The 26516-nt window shown below is 49.1% G+C and overlaps 1 protein-coding gene across 7 annotated transcripts in view; it reads left to right on the forward strand.

Annotated features, from left to right (window-relative positions):
* Window positions 1-26516, forward strand: part of ELFN1 (extracellular leucine rich repeat and fibronectin type III domain containing 1) — a 109144-nt gene that overhangs the window by 49221 nt on the left and 33407 nt on the right. For 5 of the 7 annotated variants that reach the window (XR_005827675.1, XM_040592897.1, XM_040592896.1 and 2 more), the window contains exon 3: window positions 10519-10653. The gene's annotated coding sequence lies outside the window, so the exon portion shown is untranslated. Of the gene's footprint in view, window positions 1-10518; window positions 10654-14931; window positions 16763-20642; window positions 20968-26516 lie in introns of those variants that run through there. The other 2 variants (XR_005827674.1, XR_005827673.1) reach the window with 2 other exon arrangements.

A 26516-nucleotide genomic window follows, 5' to 3' on the forward strand; every position in this document is an offset into this window, starting at 1 on the left:
GCCCTTTTCATGGAAGTCTCCTTTGGACATTTTTATTTGTGATTTTGCCTTTTCCTTTGATTATGTATTGAGATTTATGTTGGACCTCTTGGTGTTCTGTCTTGCTTTTGGTTTACAGTGTTCATCTTTGGAGCCAGAGGTCTTTGTGTTTCTTTATCAAGGGAGGCATTTTTTTCTATCACTCTATTTTCTTTACTAGCTAGCAATTAGAAGAATTTTCCTGAAATAAGAGCTTTCACTGCTTCTTGTAAGTTATCATGAGTAATCCTGAGTCATTTAATTTTACATATTCTAAAATATCTTTTCTAAGATGGTCATACTGACATTTGTGTTCTCTGTCAACATAGTATTTAATCCTGAGTCTAATGCTGTGTTTTCCCTGCTTTCCAGTGAACAGTCTGAACCAAAAATATACTGTTATCTGAATGTTTTCGATCAAATATTTAAACGCTAGTATGGAAGATGATTATTGACTTTTCAGTTAAATGATGTAGTCTCCTGCAGAAATCAATTTTCCTTATATACTCACCAGCTGTATTTAAGAACTAGCATTTGGCTAGCACTTTTGATGGTTTAAAATAGAAAAATCTCTCCTGCGGTGTCTTTCCTTCAGACATCTCCAACACCTCACAGTCACAATAGCCTGCTTTTAAATACAGGAAAATTGAGGCACAGCTGTAGAAACTTGTCCCAGGTAACTCAGTGGCTGAAGCAGGCAGAAAAAGAGAAACCAAGCCAAAAAGGAGAAAGCAAGCCGTCAGTGCTGTACCCGTCCTGCTGGACTGTCATACCGTGAAGCAAATCTGTTTCATTCACAGGAGTCTTAATTTATATCACTAGGCTCTAAGAAGCCATGCGTCATGCACGTGTGTATGTTCCTAGACAGATAGATGCACACCTCATGTATCTACAATACCTTTGGTATCATGACATGAATGGAAGGTCTTGCTCAACCTCATCTTGAACACATTCCCATGAGCACCGTGAACATCCCCTTAAATAAGTATGATCCGTCTTGATTTTCCAGTTGAGTCAGGAAAAAAACCCCCACTGTTAGTTTTTTTTTTTGAGAGGCCTTAAGCCAATTGGTATGGAGAACCAAGGTCTTTAAGGCGTTTCCCTGCCTGCTAAGGAACCCCTTGGCTTCCAGCCATCGGCTTTTTGTTGTCAGCTGCATTTTGCTTCTGGCAGTAGTATGCCCCAGGAAAGAGCATGAGTCTTTCTCCTTGTGAATTAAAACCCACAGCTCTGGGTAGTTAAAAAATCCTCCATATTTGTCTTTAGCCTCAGGAATTATATTCCCACTCTTCCTGCATGTTTGTTGGCTTTGGGTAAGGGTCCTGACACGCTATTCGTGATTTAGCTGCCCCACTCAGAACCGGTTGCAAACATCTCCCTTGGAAGGCTGTTTATAGATGGCAACCTGCCCTTCCTCTGGTAACTTCTCCTTCCATTTATTTCCCTATTTCTATTTGGTTTACTCATGTTGATCATTGAAGTTTCAGTCTCTGGCTTTCCCATAGAGTTCCTGGATCTCCAGTCCTGGGTTTTGCACAGATAACCTGGCCCACGGGATTTTGCAGGAGTGGAAGCTGGAGGGGTTTGGGCATGATGGCTCCAAGAGGTGTGTGGATCTTGCTCTTCTGAGAGGACTGAAATTGACCCCCACTGAAGTCATGGCAGTAATAATCTCCTTGGTTTCTGGCAGAGAAGCCCCCCAGAAGACAGGAGGATTATTTTTGCAGTGTAGGTTAGTAGCATTGACCCTGGACTATGGCAAAACCGAGATGTAGAGCCTTTTGTATAAAAATAGCTCCAAAGGTTGCAACCGACCCTTAAAACTGCAAAACATGGCTGCTCAAAACTAGGAGGATGGGTACAAGGATACAGCTGATTTTTCGGAAGTAAATTGTTGATTTTTGGAAGTTTGGGATTGCTAATCTCGGGAAGCTCAATAAAAGGCTTGATCTTTTTGAAAGGCTACCCTCAGCTGAGACACCAGTCCCTGCTTGCAAAATTACAACTTTCATGCCACGCTTTGGAAGGGATTGGATGTAATCTGTACCTTTTGCGAGTCTTAAGTGTAATAGGTGAGATGAGCAGGCACCAGAGTGTCCTCAGGTCTTAGTTAAATATTGAGATTACCACAGTGTGTGCTTGTGATGAGGAGAGAGGGTTTCTCCTCCTCCATCTCCTTCCTGCAGAGAGAACTGCTGCCCTTGTGTCTGATGACTGTAGGTGTTGGCCAAGTGCTCCCAGTTTACCATTGCTATGACAGTGGATTGCCACAACGTTGGTTGCTCTCACCAGTCAAGCACTGCCTGTTTTAGCAATATAAAGGTTGAGTGTCTAGGTTAAGTTCATCATCTAGACTTCTCCATAGTCGGTAGAGAAAGTTCAACACCTCCAGAATGTAATTCATCCCATCCAAAAATAGATGTCTAAGACAGGAAGAATGAATCACTCTCTGGGGGTTGGTGTGCATCTCTCTGTTCACTGATGATAAAAGGAGTCTAGACAATTACCTAAACCTAGACACCCAGCTGCAAGACACCTTCAGCTGTGTGAGATCTAGCTATGCTTTCAGGTCCCTAAAGACAGATTTCAAAGCTCCTGTTCAAATGCGAAGTAGCTTTCTGATTTCCCTGCAGCTTTCACGCTGAAGTCACTTTTGACAATCAGTCTTCTTCTGTCTCAGTGAGACACATATGGCACTTTTACCATAACTGAATAGCTTTTTAGTGAAAGGGTTTTTACCCTCAGTCCCATTTGGGAGTTATCCATGAGAAGCTGGTGATGGTTTGAGGAATATTTCTTTCTATTACTTGCTGAATCATTGCCACCATTAAATATTGCTGCGTAATTTCCTCACAATAAGTCTGTTCCATTATTATCCACATTATCCATAGTAGATAATATTAAAAGTGTGGTCCCTATTGATTACTTTGATTGAACACATGCCATGCAGCATGTCCTCCACGAGCAAGAGCACAACTCTTCAGCTGGTAGTTGCAGGCACTCACGTTCGTGAGTTCATTTCCAATGGTCTGAAATTCATCTCTGATGCCTCTCTTGCCTTCCCTATGAGCTTATTTGTTAAAGCATTTGGGGAAAGGCAGGCAGGGAAAGGCGATGGGTGACTGCAGGAGGAATGGGAGAAGGCAACAGAGTAACAAGACCATGAAGAGCTGCAGGGCATCCGTGGAGCCCTGAAGGAGGCTGCAGTGGAGGCAGCTGAGAGGTGGTAAAGCCGCTCACATTGGACAAGCAAAGAGCTGCTGTATCCACCATTGCAGCTCCTCACTGCTCACCTTGCCCCATAGAGATGACCACTGGAGGAGCAAAACCTGCAGAGCAGCCCAGGGCGCTTGAACATCAGCTGTTCCCCTTTCCAGTGCACGTCTTAGAGCAAAGCCACCTTCAGCGGGTGTTTCCTTGAAGAGATCAGTGAGTGGAGGCCACCAAACCCCAGCTTCAGCCCCAGGTAGTTATCTTTGCTCCCAGGGTGGTGATATCTGTCCCTGTTTGATTGCAGAGCAGATAGGTGAGGATGATGATGTCTCCAATAGGACAACATGGTTCATCAGCAGAGGTGAGCAGATGTGTTGCTCTATGGGCGGGATGGGCTGTTGGAGAGGGGACTTCAGGGTGACAGTTTGTGTGTCTAAAGTTTCCATCCCAGGCAAGATAGAAGAAGGAGAGACTACTCATCTTCGGTGGCTCTGCAGAGAACTTCTCTGTTTACCTTGGAATACATGAAGATTTAATTCCTTTGATTTTTGCTTTGAGATTACTTTTTGCCCTTGCTGTTTTACAAAATTCTGTTCAACATGGAAGCAGAGTCTTCAAGGAAAAAACTGAAACATTTTGACCATTATGGGTAACAGAAAACATTATTTTTTTTAAGATTTCTTTTGTCCCTCTTTTTTGGGAGAAGACAGTAAGTTTAGATGAATCTAGAATTTTTTTTGGGTTTTTTTGCATGTGTATGTGAATTGCCTAGTTGCCAGAAAAAATGATTTGCCCAGTGCTGTTACAGGTGTCTCTTTGGCTCCCCTGCCAAGACACCTGCCCCCAGTTGCCTGCAGGAGCCCTTGGTGGGGTCCAAGCCAAACCACTGGATGTATTTCTCTCTGGGACTTCCCTGCTTCAGTCCTCCCTGTGTCAGCTCTGAATGCAACCTGCCAAGATTCAAGCAAATGTTCAAGAAAAGGTTGAGGTATTCACCAAGCTCAAGCTATTGTACAAGAAATACCCTGAAGCAAAAACAGAGCTATGAAACACCATCACACGGAGTCGCTTCCCCCACCCCGGCAGGCACCATGCCGTACCAGACAAACTCCTCCAGATAGGATCCAGGCAGAGATGTTTGCTTAACACAGCAGCTCTTTGAAAAGGCAAATAAATGGACAGTGAAGCTACACAGACATGTCACTGTGCAGCGATTTCCGTTTAGCATTTATGTTTAGTGCCAGGAAACCCTGACTCATGAATATGAAATCAGAAGGAAAGGAAGAAAGCAGTTGTTCATTATTAGGGCTTCGAACTGGGCATGTGGTGGAAATTAGCATTAAAAAGCACATAGGTTAAAAAGAGAGGGACTGACTCTGACGGTCCAGGAGGCTTGAGGACCCCAGCTCTGCAACCAGGGGACGTGTTTTTGCAGGGCACTCTGCTCGCAGGCTTTGCCCATGGGGTGTTACTGCTAGAGAAGAGCCCTGTAGCTCAGGGTTACGCGTGATGAGGCTCTTGCTCGCATAGAGGTGGGGGAAAGCAGATCCTGAATATTCTTGGAATTCCTCCAAATTTACAGTGAGGCAATGGTGAGCAAAGGCAGGGAAGAAGAGCCACTTAATAATTGTCAGAAATAACCAAGAGCAACCTCCAAGGGAAAGGAACAACCTCAGCTAGAAATCCTGAGCTCTCATTTAATTTGGACTCAGTGGGGTCAAAGTGAAGGACCCCACAGCCCGATCCTTCTGCAGGTGGGATGCCTGTCTTTGCCCCATGCCTGCGCTCTGGAGCTGAGAACAGCCTCTGTGAGCCTGGTGCGAGCCTGGCTCCCTTGAAAACAAGCTGGTTTTCTTCCAGCCGTGAAGGTGGGACACCATCCTTCTTTCTGCACCTATTTCCCCTTGCAAAAGATGAGCTTGTTCTGCCTCAAGCCCCTAGTGCCAGGCCTCAGGGAGGGATGTGGGTCAGAAGAGCAGATGCTATTGCAGCAAATATTTCTGATGGTACTGGGAAGGAAGAAGCAAGCAGAGACATTGCTGCATGGTGGCAAGGACTTGATTTCCAAAGCAGCTCTTCGCACATAACCCTGGGAGCAGCTCAAGGCAGTAAAGAATTGCGCCATCCCTGCTATTGTCTTGGTCTGAAGCTGCCCAGCTGCGCTGTATGAGCATCCCTCTATTTCCTTGCATCTTGGTAATTCCAGCGCCCTTAAAATATTATGAGAGCTAATCTATCAGCACAGGCCACAGCAGCCCGCAGTAATAACAGACCATTCGGCAGATACCCCAGGCCTGGAGCACACGAGGTGCTGTACCGGTGGCGGCAGGGTATGCTGGGCAGGTGGCTGGATGATGGATGGGGTGGGCAAGTGGTTGTGCATGGAGCTAGGCAGATCTGCCAGGGTGCTCGTCACCCAAGTGTCCCCATGCCCTTGGTGACAACAGGTGGTCATGGCTGTTTTTGCAGCCCCAAGCTTTGCCCCGAGGCCAGGCCATTGGCAGGGCTCTTCCCTGCCCTGTGCTGGCTGCGACTGCTTCAGCAAGTTGTTAGCAAGCAAGGTGTGCTTGATGTGAAAAATTAAAATACCTGCTGTGCTTTTAAATAGTTCAGAGCTAGCCTTGGAGCTGTATGTGTGAGCGATGGCTGCTGTCTTTGGAGGAGGCCTAAGGAAAGAGGAGGGAGGAGGACTGATATCCAGTGGAAAATTAAGGGCTTGATGCTCCTGGCAGGAGGGGGGATGGTGCTGGAAGCTCCTGTAGGGATGTGGGCAGTCCTTACCCCTGAGTGAAGACTGGAGGCTGACACATTTCTCCGTGCTGATGAACAGGCATCTCTCAGTGCAAAACTCTCCAAAGTTTCCTCTCTAGCAAAGGTCTGAGAGGTGGCTGAGCTCAACACCCTCCCTCCCAGCTGCCCCAGGGCTCTCCTGCTGGTTCAGCTTTCCAGACCTGTGGGATGAGGACATGGGGCAGGGGGACGGGGGCAGCACCGCAGCGCTGGGGACAGCAAATCACTCCACCAGCACAGGCAGCGTGGGGTGCCTCGCCTGAGCATGCACAGGCAGCGGCTGGGGAGGATGTGCTGTCTTTTCCAAAGATGCTTTTTCCCCAAGATATCAATTAGACACCGAAATGAAAACACTTTCTGCATGAACAATTAACAAAGAGTTTCTCGCAGTCTTTTGGCGGCTGGACTCCCTCTGTTCCTGTGATGTTGCTGCTACCCCCAGCTGCCTCTGAGGTTTTATCACAATAGCACTGAAGGGCCCCATCCCCAGCCGCTGAAGAGCTTCATGCGATGGGGGAAGATATCAAACACCACATCGGTGTCAGTGCTGCTGGAGCATGGAGCTGGGAAGCTGTAAATCATCTCTTCTTGTGAAAAAATGGGTTTCTAGGCAGGGGATGGAGGGAAAAATGACATTCCCCATGAGTTAGTTTCAGATTGAATTAAACAATTGGTTGACTGTAGATATATATATTTTTTCTATATATATTTTGCCGTGGAGAGCCTGGGCAATTCCAATTTGGGGTCACTGTGCAGCGATTTTTTTCTGTCCATTTTTTTTATTTCAGCCAATGATCCAAAAAATCGGTTATTTTCACAGCTTTGCCATAAATACCTCCAGGGCAGGCAAAAGTGGAGTTTCTAGTAGAGACAGGAAAGAAAGGCTGTCTGGGGACTGGGGCATGGCATGGTGGGGAGGGAAAGGTGTGTGCCGGCAGCTTTGCAGCTGCACGCAAAAGGCATCTTGACATTTGGTGCTTTCCCTGGTCTCATGTGGGGAGTGGGAGCCGCCAGCCGCCCCCTTTGCCCACAAAAGACAAGGGCTCCTGAGCTGAAGATGAACAAATTAGTCTTCTTCTCCCCCTATCGCAGAATGCTATCCATCTAAGGATTTCCTTTAATTTAGAGCCGTGTAGAGTTTGAAAAGCCCTTCAAGTTCACTCGGGCTGATGAATTGGTAATTGAGTGTACCTGGATGTCGGTGCCGTCTTTGCCTCTTGCTGCATTTGTATCAGTCCGTGTTTGTTTTCCCGAGCTGTAAATCACTCAGAGCTTGGAGAGGCTTTTATCAAATCCTGCTAGGAGCCAGTCACTTTCCCTTTTACAAACACATTGCTAATGCCACGTGGAACCCACTGGCTTTGCTGCTCATTTAAAAACAACAAGGATGTTATTAAATGGGAAAAAAACCACCCAACACCTTAGCAACGAGGGGAAGGAGGAGGAACAGAATCGCTCCTGTCTCTGGTGCTTGCTCCTTTGGTCTAATATCTGTCCCATTGATCTCCTAATATGCTCTCTTTTGAAAACCTGATTTATTGTCCTGTGCTCACTTATCTCCCTGCGTGTCTCAGCCCGTTAGAGCACACATTGTTCTGGGCTTCATTAGCAGCCAGGCAGGGCAGCTGCTGGCCCTTGGTCCAGCCCCACGCAGGCAGAGTCCCCCCTGGCCGGGGTACAGATGGGTGCCCCTTTCTCTGCGGGATCTGGCCCGCCCCAGCCAGTGCAGGACATGGACTGTTAAGCACAAGGTTTAAGGGAGTCAGGCTTTTCATCCTAAGGTCTCCAGGTTCTTCAGCATGTCCTTGGTGTCCACCTTCCCAGTGGCCTCTGAACATACCTGGCCCTCTCCATCAGCTGTAGAGGGGCCGCAGCTGACTCTGTTCCCACATTGCCCGTATCCATGGCTGATGTTCGGTCCAGTGAACATGCTCTAACGCTGATAGGTTCGGCAAAAGGGGATTTCAAACGAGAGAAGTAACAGTCATGATTTGCAATTCTTAGAGCTGCTCCGGTCCCTCACCCAATGGAGAAGCTGAAACAGCACCACGTGGCCGGCATAACCCATCAGCGCAGCCTATGTTTGGAATATAGATTGTTTTCAATGAACTGTTACGGTGCTGTTTGCTCAGGGGAAAAAATGGCAAGTTATTTCCATTAACAAAGAAATGTGAGAACTTTGCAATCTGCGTGTGAACATTTCCTGAGCATAAAATGAGGTGAAGTTTGCCAAACCGATTATTCATTACAAATTGTTCATTCAGCTCTAATTGCTTGGGTCTAGCTGTTGTTAGAGGGACTGTGTGATCCTTTGTAATATGCAGTTAAGGTCAGAAAAGTGTCAGTAGAAACAACCTGATGTTAAGTCAAGCTTTTCTTTGGGTGTAATAGTACTATACCTGCTTAGCTTAGCAAGAGAAGTAAATGATGCTGCCTGGCTTCTTGTCACTGTGCAGCCCAGATAGCTAATGAAGAGTGAGTTGTGCCTTATTGACTCCCACTTTCTCTGTAGAAGGAATAATTAAATTCACCTGCAGAATCCCCATCTTATCATGCATGGCAACGTGCAACTTCCCTGCATTTTAACTAACTAGATTAGAGATTACGTGTGCCAGGATCACTGACGAGAAAGCACAAACTGGAAAGGATCTGGCTTGGCTTTCAGATCCCAAGTGGTATTTGCAGGACTTACGCTTAGGAAAAGCATCACTTGTTTTGCTTCTAACCTGACAAACTTTGTCTGGAAACTCAGAGGAACAAGCAACAGGGAGCCCCACCGTCTGACTTTCAACAGCATTTTCTGAAATGGAGCTACACTTTAAAGTCTTGCCAGTTCAGCCTTTCACTTTACAGAATATGTGCCCATCTCTAAAATACCAGGTTATTTTTTCTTACCCCCATAATATTCTCATCTGACATTCGCTCTCCTGGAAATCACCAATCTGATGTTCGCCTACCTGCATTCAAATACCTGTCATTGTTCTTGTGCTACTGTCCTTCTCCTTCCAATTTAGAGATTATATTTCATAACTGACCTCCAACTACCTATTGCCTCCCCGTGACACTTCTCACCCTCGTCTACCTGATTGATTACTCTATTATGCTCTCCGCTCTCCCGATGACGTACAGATTGCCCAGTGTGTCACAGGCTTGCTTTCGTTCTGTAATATTTATTCTTAAGAGTTTTGCAACACCCTCCAGCTGCCATTCTCTCTCCCTGTTCACTGTCCTCTGCTTGCCTCTCCTGTGTATGTCTAGTTTGGAAAAAGGAGAAGAAATCTTTTTCGAAAAAAATCCTACCTGCTGTGAGTTCACGCATACGCCGGTTTAAAACCACATTTAAGATGCTGTCATTTTCAATGGGGCTCTTTATTTCCTTTGCACCATTTGGAGGTAATAAAATGTCACTGGATCAGACTGTGATCGGTGATACGGCTTGGAAGGCAGCTTTCTCCAGAAAATTTCCTCACCTGCATAAGTCAATGAAACAGCGACAGAGCAGGGAGCAATGTTGTGTTTAAAGATGCGTGTAGGTAGGAGGGTTCTGCCTCCGCTGAGGGAGAGGTCTGGGATGTGTCCTAGATCCATCCATCTCCCTGCACTTGTCACAGGTTGTCCAGCTCTCTGATACTGTTCCAGGCTTGTCTCAGCTCTGTCCATCACTCTGACATTTAATTAACTGCCCTGTTGTCCTGGATCTTGCACTGGATTTGTGTCGTCTTTCTGAAATACCTCTTCAGTCACGTCTGAATATTACCAGCAGGAGGAATAATAAAATTGTTGTCACTACTATTGTTATTATTGTTATTATGTTGATGATAATAAAACAAGACACTGAATATCACAAAGATGAGTACTGTTACGATCAGTGTCACTTCTTCTTGCTATGCTGGTTGTCTTGCATCACAGGTGAGCAGGAGCTTGACAGCAGTGGTAAGCACAGAGAGCCCTGGCCAGCCAGGCATCCCAAAGTAAAAGGAAAACAGAGAGGGGGTTGGAATATATATATAGGACAATAAAATCACACTGAAGATTTAAATCCACATTTATGAGACCAATCCCCAGGAGTAAGGATGATTATTAAGCTCATTAAAATCTGTCCATGCTGGGTGACACTCCTCCAGGAGCTCTGTGTTGGTGTCTGTCTGGTACTGCCTGCCCCGTGCGTGCCCAGAGCTATCCATCTTCCCTGCATCTCCTTCAGGCCCCATCTGGCATTTGTCCCATTCTTCTTACTTCAGTCCCAGGTCTCCTTCCAGCATTTCTTATGGTCCCTCCGCTGTTGGCGGGTGGATTTCTCTTCCCTTTTAGTTACTATGCCGAGCAGCTGATCTCATTTGGACCTCCCCTTGGACTTCTCATTTATGTCTGTCCCTACATCTCTGTGCCTGATCCGTGACTTGAGTAGCTGCACTGTCCCTGGGATGGTTTCACGTTAATCAAGCCGTCCATCTTTCACACCCCCTGATCTTTCATGTGTTCTTTTTTCCCTTGCAGTTCAAATACTGGGCTTGGTGACCACCTTGCGGGATCCTGAATGCTGCGCCCCGTGTGCCTCCCAGCCCCTGCAGACAACCGCTAGGAGACATTCATGACGGTAGCAAGAACCAGCAGTGACACACAGGCACAAAGGTAAGGAGTGACCTTAGCGATTGCATCTCCAGAGTGAGACAAGTAGCTGGTGTGAGACAGCTGGCCACGGGAGAGAGCCAGCAGGGTTGGTGTGGATGGAAACTCTCCGGGGAGGGTTTAAGTACCCGGGCATCTTCCCCAGGAGTTGATTGCGAAGGGGAGCCTCATGGCATTCATTTCCAAGAGGGAAGAGGCTGGTGTGGACATGGACAGCGATCCAGGGTTGTGTTTCTCACATTGCTGCTCCTGGCGTGATTTACTGGTGGACCTCTTCTCTGAGCACTGGCCAAGTGTGGACCTTCCTGGGGAAGCCCTGAATGGCTGAGCTGGGGCTGCTGCACTCCTGGAAGTGTGGTAGCAGTGAAAGATATCATGGTTATAATTTTTAATTTTATTTTTTTAAGATTGAATTCCCATTCTTCTGTTAAGATTTAGGGAATACCTTCTGTTAAGTTTTAAGGAATATCCCCTGTTAAGGTTTAAGGAATATGGAAAAAATGCTTCTTTTTTTCCCCCCAGATGAGAAGCACAATGTGTGCCTCCACCTCAGCTTCTACAAAATTGTATTTTACAAAGCAGAAAGAGAACATCAGGTTCATGTTGGTGCTGTGACTTAGATTTCTAAGACCAGAGCTTGCCCTGTGTTTCCTGTTGAAATGGCTAGCTGTGCTGGGCACTCAGGAATTTTCTCCCTCTTTCTCATCTCCACCTTGACATTATGAAAAGGGTTTTCATCAATCCTTCAAAAGAAAGAGATAACTTTTGTATAAAAGTGCACAGTTGACAGGGCTGAGTTTTTTGGGTAGTATATAATTTTTTTTTTACACTGTTATTATTTAAAATATGCTTTTTAAGAGGACAAAAGGGAATAGTTTAATGGAAACAAATTTCTATAGCAAAATGTGCAGGTGGATAAAAAAAGATTATTTCTGTTATTGCTTGGGTAGACAGGTGAATTTGGAATTTGAGTACAAAAGGTGTTAAAAAGTGTGCTTAAACTTCTCTTCAGTGTGCTGTTGAGATTGAAAAGAGTAATTTTTGGAGAAAAACTTTTCTCCAAGCCTCCATTTCCAGCATTGTCAAGTCTACCTCAGCGGCCTTTTCCCACAGCTATTATCATGTTTTCACCTTTTCTTCTTCCACCTCATTTGTCCATTTTTGAAGAAAATGTAGTGCTGGTGAAAGGAGTGCAGCTTTGCAGGCTGGCGCTGGTCTGGAAGGGAGGGACAGAGGTGCTGGAGCTACACAGGCATCTCTGGAGGCCAGATGGGACCAAGAGGATACAGTCCTTGATTTGAGGGAGGGAAAGATGGACAGCCTGGCCTGGGGGTAGTCATTTTGAAAGCATCTACAAGTCTACAGCTCTTAAGACCCTCTTTCCAAAGTGACTTTTAACCAATTAGGAACCTAAGCATCATTGAAGATAAGCAGAGCTTAGATGCTCAGGTCCCTCGGGGCAGACACAAATATCTCAGCAATGCAGACAGATAGATAGACAGTGTTGCCTGTCCTGATGGATCCAGACCCAGAGCTAGGCAATGAATTACACATTTAAGTGCCAAAACAGCAGGCTTGGGACACAAAGGATAAAAGACAGTCGTGTTATTTGAGCTGATAAGCCCTGCGTCTCGAAGATGCTTGCATCAAAGGCTCCTGCAGGGTTTTCACAATTGAGTGTTATACCATCCAGCACTGAGTTACCAAAGATGTAAAATAGGACTTGCAGAGAAGGCTTCATGCCTGCCACAAAGGAGTGGAATAAGAGTTTGTTTTGACAACTATTAGGCTGAATAATTTGGGATTGGTCGCCGTGGACACTGTGAGATATTGCTCCCCACAGAACAAAGATTGCCATTAATGTCTCAGCTCCCTGCCTCCTTCCTCCTTCTTCTCCCCAGCCTCTGCAAGGGCTGGGTCAAATGCTGCCCAGACAGCATGAACAATATTTCCCCTTTCTTTGGTAATTATTGTCCCTTCTATTAATTTCTCAGAAGCCTTTTCACAAGCAAGAGTTATTTTCAAGGGTTGCAGGCATTCTTCTCAATGTACATTTTCACGGCTATTCTCCTTGGAAGAGCTGCAGAGCTAATTTACTTTATTAGACTAAATGAAAGGAGCTTATGAAGGTGGCCTGTGCAACATTGTGCAGGGGTCAGGGAGCTAGGGAGGAGAGTCCTCTGAGATTGCTGCTGAATTTCTTGCAGAAGCTGAAAAGTAGGTGTTGCTGTTCAGTTTGGTGCCGTCCTTTACGTTGTGTAGGCTTCCTCTCAAACAGCCAGTGCTGAGATCTTCTGCATGGTCCCGTCACTGGTCTACCCATGAAGGCTTAAGAGCAGTATCATTTGTAGGGAAGCATAACATCTTTGGATTGGTAAGCCTGGAGCTAGCTGTGCTCGCGGCACTGTCTTGCTCATACAGGCAGCAGATGCCCAGGTGACTCTGGTGAAGGTCCACATGATGGGGAGCCCTGGCCAGCCATCCCTGCTGTGGGCAGGTCGCTGGTGACACCTGACTGTGTGAACCCTTCTCCATGCGGCTTCATGCAATGAGCAGATGACTAAAAATCATCTCCTGGGCAATTCACTTCATTCATCAATTAAACTGTTTGCTGTGAACAGTTTGGCCCCATCCAGCTCCAGGATTTCAGCCTTGTAATTTTGCTGGCAGAGGACAACGGTGCCATGTCCGTGAAATCTGCCTGCCAACTGCTTCCCCTGCTAAGCATTTTCTAGGCTAATGATCCCGAAAACCTTGCCAGCAGCCCCAGCTCTGTCCCTTTCAGGGCAAGCCACTCATTTAAACGTGAGCACCTCTAAATGACTCCATCTGCTAAGTGTCGTTAGTAAAGAAAAGATTATAGCAGGAGTTATTGCCGTGTCCTCAGGTTATAACCCTGTTATAAAATGGGCTGGAAGAACAAGGCGATTGTGAAGAGCCCAGGCTCAAAACCACCTGGGTGACTGTCAGCTTGATTTATTTTCTTGCTTATTTCATAAATTAGAAAATTGGCGAAAGAAATCGTTGCCCACTCTCAGCTGCTTGGTAACCTGCCACATGGCAAGAGATGCTGGCCACGGGGAGACGCAGCTCCTTCCCACCTCCCTGGTCCCTCTCCCCCAGCCACCCCAGCACCGGGGCAGCAGGGCAGGGACATGGGATGGGGGACATCTCCTGTCATGGGACACATCTCCTGTCATCCTCAGCGACCCATCTGGCCCAGCGCTAGCAACCACTAACTTTCATTTTTCTCTGATACTGTTGATTTTTGAGTAGCAGCACTTTTATAGGTGCCAACAGCGGTACCAGTATTGCTTTTGAATGCTAGCTTTGACCTCAGAACTGTTTTGTTACTTCATTTCACATATCAGACAAACTAAAGCAAAACAACCCAGTTTGTGGCAGTATCATCAGCCAGGACCTGCTGCCCTTCAGAGATGCTGGTCAATATTTTGGCCTTGTGACTTGTGACCAGTCTGCCTTCAGCAGCCACCCCTCTTGCTTATGAACCAGGCTAATTTTTGCCTGTCAGAAGGATGGAGCTTAATGGTCAGATTTGCTTTAAATCACTGGGTGAAATTCCCTGTCTAGGAGGTCAGACTACAGTTACAGTGCCTTCTAACCTAAAAACTCAATGAAATCTTTAGACTACATAACCACATGTCAAAACTGGATCATTTAAGCCATCTTCAGTATGTTTGGCTGCATCCGATGCTCTTCCATAGTATGAAATGAGGCCACTGTTATACACATAGTATTTGCAGACAAGGAGAAGCTTTCAGCCAGGACGAGTTATTAAGAGACTGCAATGATGCATTTCTCAGCCAGTGTGGAGGAATCCCTGCTGCAAACATGCCGAAACCAGGGGAGAAACAGGGTGGGGACCTCCCAGGGAAAGACACCTCAAAAGTCCCAGCACTGCCGTGCCTGTGCAAGGAGGTAGGGCAATAACTGCCCTGCAGCCCATGGTCAGAGCAGATTTTCTTTGTTCTGCATGCCTCTTCTTCTGCCCATGGGACCTCTGCAGTGCCTGCACAGGGTCCTTGTCACCCTGTCTCCAGCAAGCATTGGGACGCGCGTGTCCCCATGGCTCAGCCTCTTGCCAGGTGTGTGTCCATGTGTGCAAATGCTGCTGGGTGGCACAGGGCGAAGGAGATGGGGCTAATTCCTTCCTGAGACTCGCAGAGAATCGGCTTATAGCCCGAAGCTCTGATTACTCTTAACTTAGCCTGCATGATGGTAACCACATCCTGAAATTACCTGGCTTTTTTCAAAATCCAGGAGCTGGTTTGTACTCACCTGACCAACATGAGCAAATTCCAGCCCTGCTTTCATCCCCAGCAGCTCCAAGGGGCTGTGAGTCAGCACAGACCCAAGGCTGAAGTTGGGGGAAGAGGTTTGAACTCCAAAATGCAGCTGATGGGAAGTGCCTGGGTGTGATGCCCGGTCCCACCTGCCAGACGCGATGAAGCCCAGTGCAGAGCAGCACCGTCATCCCCTTTCTAGCTGCTGCGCTGGAGCTGAGTGCTCCAGCCAGACTCACCTGCTGGGATCCTGGCAGCTAACGTGCCTCTGAAACACTCAGCAAGAGATAGATGCTGTCAAGTAAAACACAGAGTGAGATGTTTGGATGATGGGATCAAACTGTGGATCCCACACATCTGTGGCGTGAGATGTGGCACCACATGCTCCCACCTGCTGCTGCTGTTCCCCATCTCCCACCACTGCCCACCAAGCCCACCCCCCCTGGAAATTAAAGTGGGGAAATCAAAGTCCTTCTCCCCCGGCTCCTGCTGTGCCTCTCAGCCACTGACATTAACACTAAAAAGGCTGACATTAGCTTTGAACGGATTTTAATAACCCCCTTGCGAGCCTGAATTACCCACCCAGCATGAGGTTCCGTGCGCATTTGGAGACCTGGCGATGATCTGTGTGCTGGGGGCTGGATCAGCTCCTCAGGCTGTGGATGCAGGGCCAGACCCGCTCCAGGAGCTGCGGTGGCTTCAGGCAATGCAGCCCCTGGCATGGGACCCTGGCAGCTGCCTGGCTCCTGGAGAGCCGCTGCTCCAGCAACCACCACCTGCAAGCATCCAGCCACCAGCGGGTCTGCAAGGGGCTTGGGAGCTTCCCAGCACTGGGGATGCTGGTGTGGGTGGCCACTTCCATGGGGTGTTTTCCCCGCTGGGGCTGGGTATGGGCTGCTGCAGGGTGGTGGGACCCCCCTGGTGCCATGAAGGAGGGTGGCTCTAGGCCCTATCAGCACGTGGCATGAAATAGCAGGTTGGGTTTAGCAGAGCCCTGTGAATGGAATGCTAAATCAGATCACTCCTGGCCCAGCTGAGACTCCGGACTAGTGTATGAAAATCTAGCAAGAAGATTAAAAGGTGCCCCCAGGCAGATGAGGGTATTTATTTCTTTCTTTGTGGCCGAGATGCGCGTGGCGTGGGAGTCACAGGGACGGTGACCTCCCCTGACCACCTGCACGTGGGCAGTGCCGTGTCCCCGTGGGGGCTGATCCTGGCCAGAAAAGCTCCTTCTGGGAAGCAGGCGGACAGGTCCAGTTCCCCCTCCTGCGCTGGGCAAGGGCATCCTGCCCAGGCTGCAGGTTTGGCGTCTTCACTGCCAGCCCTGCAGCTCCTCCACAAAGGGAAAAGCCCACATTTTCCTCCTCTTTTACAAGAGGGAAAGCTAAGAAAGATTGTCAGGTGGTTCGCACTTCTTTTGGAAGATGAAGGGCCTGGAAACACGCTTTAAAGTTACTTTTCCTGAATTAAAGGCCCCAAGATCTGAGTGAGCGATGCAGCCCTCATGGCTGGTCATGAAATCTCAGCACCATTTGGGCGAAGAGTGATGGTTTCTAACTGCCATCAAAATCTACATGTATTTCCAGTATGGAAAGAGGAATATCCACAGGGATATGGGTACCGGGTCACAGCTGGGGTGGGTCAGCAGCTTCTCCAAGTCAGGCTGTGAAATCATCAGGCACTTCAAAGAACCAGGGGCTGCAAACAACCCCTTAAAAAAAAGTCTGTGATAATGATTGAGTTATATTTAAGAGGCTCGCTCGTATTAAGTAAATGCAAATAGTTTACATGGAAAATATTTCCCATTAAGCTCATTTCTACACAAAATGCTAACAGATTGAGATTATGACTCTAATGATTATTTTTATTGCTGGTTTGCATTTAAATGGCATAAATTTCCCCCTACTGTTCTCTCTTTGGGTTAAATCAATAAAACCTATTAAGAAGGTTCGTCTTCCTCAAAGATTCCTCCCTCTCTTCTTTCTGTCTCATCTCCACTGGTGCCCTTTTTATCCACCCACCACCAGCGATTTTTCAGAGCTGCCTCCACGATATTGGTGCTGAGGATTTGAAAATCCCCTTTGGCAGAGCAGAGTGAATCCGGTCTTTGCCGAGACGGGGGACTACAGAGGAACTCAAGTGCTCTTTCCTTCCTCAACTTGGGCCATAATTATCAGGAGATGCGGTTGGAGTCAGCTCTACTCTCAGCTTCCCCTTCGGAGAAGCTATACCTATCTGTATACCTATACCTCCTCAGCTATGGATGCTCTTGTCGTGCTCCTTCAGTGGCTGTGGCTCACCAAGCAGGTGCTGGATTTCTGTTTGGAGAGGATTTATCCTGGTATATACACAATGAAAGCCATTAAGACTCTGACCTTTAAATTGGGCTCCTTCCTGTTCATGTAGGGAGGAGGTGGGTTGAGTGCCCAAATCTTATTCATTTTAGTGACAAATCCCTCACATGGAGGCTTGGAAATGCTCGGCTTTAATGCAATTCGCCTCCCTTTGCTGCAGCTTGGCTCTGCTGTGCAGGGGATGTCTCCGCTTCCCCTGCATAGTGACAGACCCTATAGATTTGCTCTGTAACTACTATGCCCAGGTACCAGCATGTATGAATTTATGAGCTTAGGGCAGTGCTAGCACAGGGATCTCCCGTGCTCCTTAAATCAGTATCGCTGACCTTTCTTTCCTCCATTACTCTCAGCATCACTTTTTTTCTAGCTTAATTTGCATAGGTTTCATGTTATCCATGTTTTTGCTTTGTCCCTGTTATCCCATTACCCTGGATAATCAAAGTTGGCTGTAATAGAAACAGCAGAAACAATTTGCTTACCCTCCTATTACAAGATATTCCCTCTACTAAGTCTGAATACCTGCAGTTCTGTGGTAATGCTAATTAACTGTGCATACATATAGAAAGTAAAGCAAACGGCACCGGGATCCTTTGGGATAGTGGGGATTAAAGAAAGATAAGATATTATTCTCCTCTTTCTCTGTGCTTCAGTGTCCCTACCCTCAATGGAAATTGCTTTGCACTTTTAGAATAAAATGTAATACGGGGTGGTAGTGGGGAGTCACTGACAATGTAGAGAGGTGGGGTTGGAAGGAGCACATTTCCCTGCTAGCGAACCCACTCTGAAAGTAACGATCTTCCCCAATGTCTTGCTTCTGCAGCTATTCCCAGAGTGGAGGGGGGGTAGGATGGGGCAGCTTTTACCCCGTGCTGGTGCCAAGGCCTCAGAGCCTAATGGTGCTGGGCAGGGTTGTACATGGGCGCTGGTTCTTTGGGGTTGCAGCTATCCCCCAGAGCTGGGCTCCAGCATCGTATGGGTGGAAAACCTCCTGTCCAGCCTCAAGGACTGGTTGAAATAGTGGCTGTAAATGTGAATGCCCATTGCAGCACAGGGTACCTGCTGTTGGAAAGTGTCTGTTGTATCCATTAGGATGCTCACGTATCCTTCCCGCATCTTGGGCAGCTGACACAGCAGCAGTTTCAGAGCAGGTGAAAGTCCTGGGGAAAATAAAGAAGATGATAATGAGAGAATGAAAACCATCAGGAGAGGGGAGATGCAGTGGCAGGACAGGTTGCTGGTACTGTCCCAGCCACCCCTCTTCACTTTGCACTGCACAGGGCCATGGGCTTTGGCTCACCACAGCCCATCCATAAGGTTATGTGGGGCAATCTCCCACCATTTGTGTGCAACATCCTCTGAAAGTCTCACATGAGGCTTTCTCCTGAGTATCAGCCAAACGAAGACACTTAGGCAGCCAGGCACATGTGGAGGACTGTCAGAGCTCTCCATGCAGAAGAAATCCCACTCAAGTCTACCTGCCAGCTCCTCATCGAGCTTCCCAGCTCCTTTGCCAACAGCATGGACAGACACCCTCGGCACACCTCAGTGGAGCAGCTGGGACTGGCCCTGGAGCCACAAGCACAGACACACTCTGTCCCTGGGTCTGGGTCCCATGCTGCTACCACCCCCTGGGATGAAAGCTCCAAGAGGCTGGTTAGACAGCCCTAGCTCTCCCTCCGCCCCCAGAATTGTGAGGAAGCTGTTATTTATCTGCACTCTGATAATCACTGTACCTTTGATGCAATACTCATGTTTGGGATTTTACCACATCTCTCATCCTCCAGGTCTGTCAAGGAGCTTTACGCAGCCATGACTCAGAGAGAGGCGTCAGTGGAAAGAGTCTGTAGATACAGCCAGCAGCTGTCATGTGGAGGGTATAAATAATGTATACGCACGTATATATGCATGACCTATGAGCTCAGGACCTTTCCTTCCTGAATGGTACCAACTCCTTTAAAGGATCCCTGCATCATGCCATGGCTCTGGCCAAGCCAGAGAGCTCAGATGATTACACAGCTGTCCCCCACAGGTGTCTGAGGTGTATGGGGATGGGGAATAAAAGAGCTGGTAGAGGTGAGGGCTTAGTGCTGCAGGTCCCTCCTTACCTGCTTGGAACTATAACTCCTTCCTTGTCACTGAAACCTTTACTGCTTATCGCTCACCATCATCTCTGTGTGTGGTTTTAAGACTAAGTAACAAAGTGCCTTGCTCCACTCACAAGCCTTATGGTTGGTAAGATGCTTTGAGACTGTGCCCGGGCTATTTGTGCTTTAAAACAACTCAGGTGCAGGTTGTGGGTACAGGGAGCTGCAAAGGGCTTTGAAGGTGCTTGGGTGTTAGCCAAAGAGATGTGCTGGTGCAGTCGGGGCCCCACTGGCTGCACACCAAGGGGCTGAACGGAGCCGTGCTGTGCCTTGCGCTGCAAAGGTGCAGGTGTATCATCCCAGCAGAGAGCTCGGTCCTGAAATACCTGAGACTCAGCAGAAGTGGGGGGGCTCAGGCTGATGTCAGGCCCCAGATCAAGCCTTTTGTCTTCTTGCCAGTCATCTGAGGCATTTTGGTTCTGATCAGGCAGCGTAAGCTTTAATTGTAAGAGTAGGTTTAAAAATGAAAATACATGAGTTTGACTTATAGGAAGGGATGCTTTGGCTTGGAGGTGGGACAGCATATCACTATGGTCAGCTGGGAATTTCTTGTTGATTTTACATAGCTGAGGCAAAGGTAAACTTCCTATTAAATTCACTGAGACCATTCTTAATGATTTGACCCTTAAAATTAAAGATCTGGAGCTAAGCGGCTGGGCTACCAACTCTGCACAGCCTGCGCTGGTGGAGTTCAAGCAGCACGCTGAAATAGCCAGCAGCTTTTAACAACAATTGCACTCAGTGCTGTTCTGTCTCTTCAACTCCTGACATCATTTGGGAGAAAAAAAAAGAGAAGGGTTGAATTCACAGGCTTTGTTTCCCTGCAGTTCAAAGGATACGGCAGCCTGGATTTTAATTGGCACCGAGTTCTCCCGACCGGTACCCGGGGCAGTCCTAAGACTGACACCCAGCCAGGCAGGTGGAGCAGCAGCCAAGGGGTGAAGGCTGTTTGAAGCACTGGGTGCCAGTCACCCATCTGCAGGTATTCGGAGGTCTCCTCACCAGTGTAGCACTGATCTGGGGACAGAGGAGTGTTGCTTCATTTCTGATCATTAATGCAATGGTGTCTTCTCTGGTTTCATTGATCTCTGTGCACAGTCCAGGGGGAGCCACATATTGAGTGGTTTGTGCTGGAGATCACAGCTCGGAGATAATGAAGCTGTTTTCTTACCCTTTGCGTTTCCTGACAGTGCCGCTCAGCCTGGTCTCACGCCTCTGCCCAGCGCTGGGTCTGGACCCGCAGGAGGCAGTGGGAGGCAGATGCTCTGCAAGCTGCCGGCAGCGTGGGCTGTGTGCCTCTATGGAGAGAAGCAGGCTGTGGTCACCCTCAGCTTAACCCCAACACCTCGCCCAAATGGAAGTCGTCAGCGCTGACATGCAAACCTGCTCTGGTGTGTGAAAAGTGGGAAGCTCCTGGGACCAGGGAGGGGGTGTCAGCGGGGGCTGTGAGCTCCTCCAGCAGCTGTGGGGTCAGTTTTGCTAGGGGAGCCCTGGGAGGTCAGGTCCCAGCCAGTGACAGTCCCCACCATCTGACAAGGGTCACAGGGAGGCTGTGGCGCTGTGCAGTGGTGCATGAAACACAGGCTTGTTTCAAGCGTAGGTGGGGTGGGGAGCAGAGTGACCCACTTCCATAAGCACAGTCATCTACCCCAATGGGGCCTGGGGCTATCGCATCCCTTCTTGGTTGAGATCTGACAACAGCATCTTTCCCAGCTCCCTTTTCCTCTGCCCGGGAGCAGGGAGGCTCTCTGGACAGCAGCTCCAGCTGAAGATTTAATTAATGCTTAGAATGGAGCCCCACCTGCTCCTCTCTGCGAGTTCAGCATCACTCCCACCTTTCTAGTTGCCCACTTTCCGTGACCTTACCTCTTGCTTCCTGAGCTGGATCATGGCTTTGCATCCTGCAGGCTTCCTTGTCCCTCCGTCTTTCCTGTTCATCTGTGATTTGACCTTAGGAGATAGAGGTACCTGCTTTGCCCCAGGAGCCTTTGTCATTGCCACCAGTGCAGTCTCAATAAGTCCTGTGCAAGACAAAAACCTCAGCAGCGCGTTGTCAGCCCGCCTGTCCCAAGGCAAGCTGTAGCTATCAGTCCCAAAAGCCCAGCGGGGTGGATATAGTTATTGCTAGGAAGCTTTATATTTACCACAACCTTTCTGACATTACAGCAAATGCATTTCAGAGCCCAAGAAGTGTAAAAATAAACTGCAAGGAAATAAAGACAGCTAATTAGCCAAAGGTTACTGCTGGGCTCTGTGACTGTCAGCTGTTTTGAAGTTCTCCTTCACGCAGGGAGATGTGTGTGCAACGCTACTGCTCCTTTGAATAAATGTCTTGGTTTCCAGAGTGGCTTCATACCTGGATGTGACTAAACACATGTGAGGCCTGTCACAGCAAGCCTGGGCAGGATGCTTACGTCCTTTAACTTTGCACTTCTCCAGCGCTGAAGAGCATCTCATCTCCTGGAGTGGCTGACCAGCGTTGCACGACCTCCCAGCATCTCCTGCGTGGGGTGAGCTGCGAGGTGAGGAGAGGCCAGAGAGCTGCCTTTCCGCACAGTCAGCCCTCTGTCCTGGAGATGCTCCTTCCCCTCTGGCGTCCCTGCCCTCTGCACTGCGGTCACAGTGGAGGAGATTGCTGGTCTTCCACCTCTGCCTGGGCTGAAGGCTGCACCGGTCATCCAGGGTTTGGATGATGCATTGGGGTGCTGCTCCTTGGGGATGAGGTGTGCTGGAGCACATCCCCCAGCACATCACGGTCTCACCCTCTATGTCCATCATTCCTCAGTATCTGATATTTTCCTGAGGACAAGCATCTTGCATGGAGTTGCAGGTACACCAGTCATCACAAGAGGAAGGGGAGCGGGGGTCCTAGCTGGGCTGTGGGCTGAGAGAGGGGCACAACTGCCATGCCAAGAGAGGCTGAGCAGCTCACGACTGAGGCCTGGGTGGACTAATGTGCTGTGTCTGGAGGGGTGTTTTGTTTGTATTTGGGCAGCAGAACCCTGGAGCAGAGAAGGACCCCTGGGACTTTGTCCCTTCAGCGCAGCTGTCCCCCAGCCCTGAGCTGTGGGAGCTTCCTCTTCCCCTGCTCTGAACTGCTCTGCACAGGGACCAGGGAGTTTGGGCACAGTGACCTCACAGGTAACACCAGCATCATCTCTGCTGCTGTCTCCCTTCTCTCTGGTTTTCCTCTTTCCCTTGTTCTGCTTCTTTTGAGCTGCATTTCCCCCCTGGAAAACCCTCATGCAGCTCCTTCTTCCCTCTCTGCAGGTTTCTCCTCTTTCTCCCTTTCCTCCTGCTGCTTCACTCCCCTCCTGCTTGCGGCTTGTGCCGAGTGTCATGTGTTTGCTCGGCATCACTCCTCCTGGAACGTTAATTTGCTGCTCATTTCCTTACAGCCTTTACACCACAAGTGCTTTGTGTGCATGTGTGTGTGTGATTCAATTAAACAAAACACAATAAAATCAGGGAAAACAGGGAGAGACGCAGACAGACAGCAATTCCCTGCTCTCCGAGGGCTAAGCTTGTCTGCCTGTGAGCTCAGCCCCAGCATGGCTTTCTTGTGTTACCACATGGGTTTGCTTGTAGCAACCCTCTGGATCTCTTGCTTGGGGTTTCCATTCCTCCACCGGGACCCTGGGACAGCAGTTACTTCTGCTCCACTCTCAGGAGCTGAGGCTGTTCCGTCAGATGAGATGTGAACCTTGAAGGAGCTGGCTGTTCACTTCAAGTAAGCCCTGAAATGCTGGGGCGTCTCCAAATGCTCAGCCTCCTCCAGTCCTCCTTTCCTTCTGCACGGCTCAGTCCCTGCAGCCTTTGAGAGCCTCCAAGCTTCCCCCTTCCGTCCTCCAAGCCAGCAACTCACCTGCTCCCTGTCCTGCCCTACCCATGTCCCTTGTCACCCTCCTGGCAGCAGATTTCCCCCTGCTAGGACCAAGCTTTCTCCTAAATCACATGTTTTCTTTGCAGTGCAACCTGAAAAATAGCAGCCATGCCATGATGGGGTTTGTTTCCTTGGCTGACTGGTGGGCTTCCCTCCTGCTGCCCTGTGCTCCCCTCTTCCATGCTCTGTTTTCTTTTCCCCTCTAATCCATTCACACTGTGAATGTATGCTTTCTTAGCATCCTTTGCTCCCAGTTGTCTCCCTGACAGGTTTCTCATCACTCCCCACGCAACCGGGTGTGGGTATCTCTCTCCTGGAGAGACTGTTTCTGCTCACTTGTCCCCGTCTGCCTCCCTGGCTCTGCAAATTTATTCTGTGAATCCAGCCTCTTCCCACGGGTGAGCCGCTTGGCTGTAAATCTGATGGCTAAAATGGGTCAGTGTGAGTGGAAGGAGGTGGTCCCGAGAAGGGCAGAGGGAGAGCAGGCACAAGAGGCCACCAATGCCAGATTACAGGGCGGGTGGGAGAGGAGAAGGCGAGGGCGATGTTCTTAAAAAGTGAAGATTGTATGGGTTTTTAAAATGCACATGAAATGTGATTAATGAAATCCTGGCACTCAATTCCCTCTCCTTTTGGAAAAAATCCTGACAGCAGAAGTGACCCCCCACCCCTTCCCAACAGCAGCCCCCGCCATGCGGAGCCTTCCCCGGGATGTGAGGGGTTGCATTGTGCCATCTCCACTGAGTTTAACGTCCCTCTGGTATCCTGGCAGGGGCCTTGGGCTGCTGCAGGGGAATCATGCTGAGGAGGGCAAACCGATTAATGTGCTGGGGCTTGTGCCTGTTCAGCAGGGCAATTGCCCCTTGCTCAGATACCCACCAGCCACCCTCAGGGTGGGCTCCAGGAATGCTGCAGAGGGATGCTCCACGCTTTCAGCCTCTGTCCCTTCCAAGTAACATCAGAGCTCCTTCTTTTGCATCTGGAGGGCTCCTTCTAGTACCAAGGGGCTAGCCTTATCTCTGCCCGATCCAATGCTTATTTAAACGGTGGGAAGAGGCTCCCTATCCTCTGTGTCATGGCAATCCTGGTGGCTGTGAGATAACACTGTCCCTGACTCCTGTTTCTGGTGACTGCATGCCCAGCAGAGGCAGGATGGATGTTACAGCATGCCCTGCCTTAGTTTTGGCTCCTGGCTTTCACAGGCCAAGACTGTCCTGTCACTTAGCCCGTTGTGGATCTTCTTGCTGAACAAAGTCAAAAGTCGAGGGCAGCTTTCCTGATGTGCAAGCCCAGGCTTGGAGAAAGGAAGATGTGGAGCAGAGAACCAAGGGACTGTACACCTTCCTCCTGAGCTTGACCAACGCCTTCACATGGGGACCCATGGCCCCCACACTTTTTTCATCATGGACCGCATGCGTCCACAGCACAGGAATAAATTCTGATAACAGTTCTGCAGAATTTCCCGTGCATGCAGCCAATGCACCTGGAGCCATTCCCAGATGTCTCTCCTCATTAATGCCCCCTTAGCAATTTTCTGAGGACCAGCATCCATCCCCAGCATTAAAAACAGTCCCTTCCTCTTTGATTTATGGATATTAATCCATGCCAGCAGGCAAGCGGCATGACATGTGTACATAATGTATTCATTATTAAATTGTTTTTGTACCTTTCCTTTCTCCTCCCTCTCCAAGGTTGCACCTTTCTTAGCTGCCTGTATCTTTTGAACCTGCACTCAGAAAGACAGCTTCCCACATGGAGAAGCCAGCAGCACTTGGTAGACTGACCTTACAAGTCCGTGCTTCCTCCCCTGCAGCCACACTCAGACTCTGGCAGCGAGAAGGACCATCTTAGCCCCATCTCCAAGGCATGGCTGCTCCAGCCCTGTGCTCGGGGTAACTGCTGGTGTGACCAGGGCTGTGGGACACTGTCAGTCCCACGTCACTTGTTCTGATCATAACACAGGACAGGCCAATTGTATGAGCCTGCTGGCAGCCGTGCCTGAAACGGCGCCCAGGCAGAGATCCAGCACGTGTGAGTTTCTTCTGCAGTCACTCAGATGCTGGCTCCGCATCAGTACTGGGTAATGCTGTCCAGCCCTCGGATTCAGGGACTGAAACCCAGATAAGATACTGTTAGCTCCACTGGCTCCAGTCTCCCACCGGCTCAAGCCATGCTCCTGGCTCTGGGTTGGTGGCCACCTTTGCACCTTGTTGGTGATTTCCATGGTGCCATGCTGTTCCCAAAGTACGTGGCAGACTGGATTTAGCAGCCAGCACTTGGCTTGTGGGCATCTCACCATACTATGGCCTGGGAAGAGAGGAAAGAAAGATCTCAGGACCTTGGCATGGGGCTGCTTTCATTTTCCATTCCCATGTTTGTGCTGTATAAGAACTCAGCCTGCTCTGCACCCCCCCGGACAGCCCTTGGACTCCCTGTGGTGCCCAGGAATGCTCCTGCAGGGCCACCACTCTTAAGTGCAACCTGCCTCAGGGGCAGCACCCTGCAGGAGTGATGGTTATCCCATTCCCATGCTTCGCTGCTGTGCACTCTCCCAGCCCTGGTACCTGGTGGCAATGCTCTTGCTGAGGTGCACCCTGCTCCCAATGGCAATTGCTGCAGACCCATCTCCCTGCATGTTCTGGTCAAGGAGTGGCAGGCAGGCAGTTTTGGGGATCCCATCCCCCTACTTCCAGGCTTTGCAGGGCTACCAGCACATCCATTGCCTATCTCTGGACCTTGTTATTGGCAGTGTGACAGCTCTGATGGGACAGCGAGGTGGAGTTAGCTATCTCCCCGTGATAACCCAAATCCAAGAAGTCCCTGCAGCTCATACACCTGCCCCCCATGGACCATACTGCTCAGCACAGTACCTTCACAGTGGCAGGTGCCCACTGTGGGCTCTGTGCACACCAGGGCCTCTCTGGAAATTGTGCTTTTCTCTTTTGCTTAATAGGAATTGAAAGACAAGCTTACCTGAATGGCTGTGCCCCTTGCAACACAGCCTGTCCCATCCCCACTCCTCAGCTACACCCAGGCTAATCCATGGGCTTCTGCAGACCTCCTGTCACCCTGCCATAAAACAGCAGTCAGAGGAAAAGAGAGCAATTAAAACCAGACAGCACCTCTCACGCTTTGCAGCCTGGCTTAGCTGGGTCTCCCCCACAGGACTTCCCTCTCTCTT

Source organism: Falco naumanni, chromosome 4 (genome assembly GCF_017639655.2).
Source record: "Falco naumanni isolate bFalNau1 chromosome 4, bFalNau1.pat, whole genome shotgun sequence".
NCBI lineage: Eukaryota > Metazoa > Chordata > Aves > Falconiformes > Falconidae > Falco > Falco naumanni.